Consider the following 3,857-nt stretch of genomic DNA (forward strand, 5'->3'; position numbering starts at 1 on the left):
GCGGGGCGGCCTCCCGCTGGCTCAGAAGAGACTATATAAGGAACTGCAGGCGGCGCGGCTCGGTCTTTTACGACGGATCTTGGGAGCGGGTCGTGTCTGGTAGGTAAGTACGCGTTGCTGGCGGTCGTGCGCGCGAACCTGGGTGGCGCAGCTTGGGTTGGCGAATGCGATACGGTAAAAAGATTTCAGAAATTGAGGGTTAGAGTGCGGCGTTGAGTATTTGTACATGGAAAACAGGCCGCCGGACCGCCACGTGTCCCCAGTCGCGGTGGCGATCGGCTTTGAGCTTGGGCCTGCGTAGGCTGCTGCAGGTGGTCATGGCGCTGCGCGCGGCCGGGTTGCTAAGCCGGCTGGATAATCCTGAACGGCGCTCGGAAAACGACCACATTCCTGGGACTTGGGGCGGGAGTTACGCTTAACGTTGACTTCCAGGCCTTAGATACGTCGTCATATCAACAGTTAATTTCAAAATCGGCAGCTACGTATTGCGTGAGACTGAGTTGTATCGTGCCCAGGTGGCGCTGTGTGCAAATCGAATTGTTGGGAGGGGAAGGTTTTAGTGCTGAAAACCTTGAACTATGACCTTCTATGACAATATTTAATTTTTAATATATTTTTTCTTCCGCAGGTTAATGTATTGATTCTCCCGCAGGAACAATGGATTTCGGTGTAGCGGAACTGTTACATGGAGAAACTAAGGTAAGTGTTGAGTGCTTAGTTTTACGCTGAAGGAATAAACCTGTTGATTTACAGGAAAGATGATGCATCATTTGAAATTGTTTTCTTTTGTTTTAGATGCAAAGGTACATTTCAAAACATGCCGGACAGTATTGGCTGGAAAATGACTTGGTTAAAACCTGATGATCTTACCAGGTATGCGTTCGACTAGTACTTTGAATCTCCATATGCTTAGTCCACGTGTTGATTAAATGAGAAAAATATTTTTGTTTTTTAACAGCATTCTGCAGGTTGATGAATACTAATGAAGCTGTGGGTGTCACTGAGCAGCTTCATTTTAAAGTTACCCTGACTTACATCTGCTGCAGTAATTCTGAGATTTGTGGTAAATGTCGGTGTGGTGTAGCTTAATGGATTTTGGTCTGATCAATGATGAAACCAATCCCGAAGCTGATAACCTGGAGAAAGGCATGTACGGATTCGGCTTCTGAGACAAGACTAATGTGCAGATGTGAGTAGAAGTTTTATAACAGATTTCTGTTGGGTTATGCCTCAGAGGAAAAACTTAATTCACAGTAGTGGGGTTTTCTGTGCCGACAGTGAGGGGTTGCTGTCTGCCTGTTGAAAGAAGTCGGTGTGCTGTGACATTTCGAAGGTGGAGACATTTCTGTGAGTAGAGACGTTTTGCTTCAAAATCAGTAAACATTGTGTCCTTGGTCTTACCTATGATGATCCTATCCCGAACCTGAATTTCTGTTGAAAAAACTTAATACGGATCTGGCTTCTGAGGTGGACCTTTATAAGGACAACAGCATTTTTGAAAATTGTTTTAAGTTGTTTGATGTTGATAGTTTTGTAAACTTCAAATGTTTTTCCTTTCCTAGGACTAGTGCTGCGAGATTTACTTGTCTGTCATGAAAAATCTGGTGATTGGGAAAATCTCCATTTTATGGATGTGGGAAGAAAGTTCAAGATGAATTATATTTTTACATTGATTTTACATAGATTCTGAACCAGCATCGAGTCTAGATAATGCATTCCTAAGAGTCAAGGCATTTCTGTTTGACCATGACACTGCTGTAGAATCATAACCTGTTAACCCCAGTGTATTACTTTCTACCTATGAAACTATTTTGAAAGGAAAATTCTTTTCTAGTTATCCAGCCTTGTAATTAAATAATTTTGAATAGCCTTTGGTTCTCTGTCTGTCTGAATTGAGTTTAAAACTGCATGATTGTAATTAACACCAAGTTAAAGTGTATACTCTTGCAGTGGAATCTTTAGTCAGATTTCTATGGAGAGATGATTTGGTTTGGCAAGAATAAGTAATGTGGAAAACGTTAGCTTCAATCAGGGTGTTATGTATTACTGAATTAATGGGGTGAGAGCAAAGTGTAAGAGATGGGACCTGTTAACAGTGAGGGAAGGTCACTGATAAAATCTGAGTTAAAACTGGTCAAGCACTGTATGGAATGGGTTAAATAATAGCATCTAATCTAACCGAGGTGGTTGGGCCCTGCTGTTGTTAAGTCTTCAATCGTGTCCAACTCTGCGACCCCATTCTCTAGGCAAGAATACTGGAGTGGGTTGCCATTTCCTTCTCCATTTGGGCCCTAACCCTAACCTGTTCCCATATTTAAACGTTAAAGTCAGTGCCAATATTATCATCTGAATGAACTCTTAAAATGTTTGCCTGCAGAAGTGAAGAGATGATTTGGGGCCCATGTACCTCAGATTGATGAGACTGAGCCTATAGTTGAGTGCCCAGTATTTCTTGTGGTGGTAAATGACCTCCATGTATAACTTCATGTTAGTGCATTTATTATGTCCATTTGGAAATGAGACTGCAGTCAGCACCCTGATCTCCCTTACTCTGCTGTATTTGGAACTGAAATATGGTTTATAAAATTTGAGCACTGGCATACCTGTATCTAGACACCTTAATAACAACCTGGCACTTGGTTGCCAATAGATGTTGAATGCTTAATGACCCATTGAGGGGGACTTTCCTGATGGTCCAGTGGTTAAGATTGCTTCCAGTGTAGGTGCTGCGGGTAGGGTTGGTGAGCCCACATGCAGAGTGGTGCAGCCGAAAACAAAAAACAATCAAAGTTGGCTAACATGACATTAAAACATCAAAACAAGGCAAACTTATGAATCAGACTTGGTTTTAGAGCACTTAAGTTTTCCCTTATGGCTCAGTTGGTAGAGGATCTGTCTGCAATGCAGGAGTCCCTTTCCCTCCCAGTCAATCTTAATATTCAAATGATGTACACATGTTTCATTGCACTATAGTGGGTTGGATCCCACTACAATGAGAGTTTGATCCAAATAAAAATAAGTCCACTTGAGAGTATAAGTATTAAAAATGGATCGAAAACATACAGTTGTGGAAGTTGGGAAAGCTCATTGTACTGATACAATGGATAATGACTGAGCAAACTCAAAGGCAAGGGAAGCCTAGGATGCTGCTGTTCATGGGGTCACAGAGTCAGACACTGCTTAGCAACAAAACTAATACCAGACTTTAGCCAGTAATAATTTTCTCAGCTTTACACCATGCTTCCAGGTTACCTTAAAATACAGTAGATTGAATACTGTTTGGTATTTTCTAGTGAAGTGAAGATTGCTCAGTCATATCCAACTCTTTGCAACCCATTGGACTGTGTAGTCCATGGTATTCTCCAGGTCAGAATACATTCCCTTCTCCAGGAGATCTTCCCAACCCAGGGGTCTTACCCATGTCTCCTACATTGCAAGCAGATTCACTGAAGTGAGCCACCAGGGAAGCCCAAACTAGTTATATTGCCAGAAATCCAATATCCATTGCACTTGGCTTCCTTATCAAGTGCCCTCTGAACTGTTTATACTGTTCATAATCCTTGCTGTTTGCCCAGCTTCTGAGAACTTTTGGCTGTTTTTAAACCAGTTTCTCCATTAAACTTAGAGCCTTTAAATGCCAACCTATGTACAGATAACCAGGCTTCCCTGGTGGCTCAGGGTAAAGCGTCTGCCTGCAATGTGAGAGACCTGGGTTCAATCCCTGGGTCGGGAAGATCCCCTGGAGAAGGAAATGGCAACCCACTCCAGTATTGTTGCCTGGAGAACAGCACAGACGGAGGAGCCTGGTAGGCTACAGTCCACGGGGTTGCAAAGAGTCACACAACTGAGTGACTTCA

At 42.8% G+C, this 3,857-nt stretch overlaps 1 long non-coding RNA gene and 2 other non-coding genes across 3 annotated transcripts; all 3 read left to right on the forward strand.

Annotated features, from left to right (window-relative positions):
* Positions 1 to 875: 875 nt before the first annotated feature.
* On the forward strand, positions 876 to 1,872 carry LOC133048063 (uncharacterized). Its single transcript, XR_009690939.1, has 3 exons — positions 876 to 1,189; positions 1,279 to 1,347; positions 1,563 to 1,872. It is a non-coding gene; the product is annotated as an uncharacterized LOC133048063 (long non-coding RNA).
* LOC133048369 (small nucleolar RNA SNORD50) lies at positions 1,103 to 1,172 on the forward strand. The gene has a single exon (XR_009691025.1). It is a non-coding gene; the product is annotated as a small nucleolar RNA SNORD50 (small nucleolar RNA).
* LOC133048368 (small nucleolar RNA SNORD50) lies at positions 1,399 to 1,469 on the forward strand. The gene has a single exon (XR_009691024.1). It is a non-coding gene; the product is annotated as a small nucleolar RNA SNORD50 (small nucleolar RNA).
* Positions 1,873 to 3,857: the final 1,985 nt, after the last annotated feature.

The sequence above is a fragment of the Dama dama genome, chromosome 28 (genome assembly GCF_033118175.1).
Source record: "Dama dama isolate Ldn47 chromosome 28, ASM3311817v1, whole genome shotgun sequence".
NCBI lineage: Eukaryota > Metazoa > Chordata > Mammalia > Artiodactyla > Cervidae > Dama > Dama dama.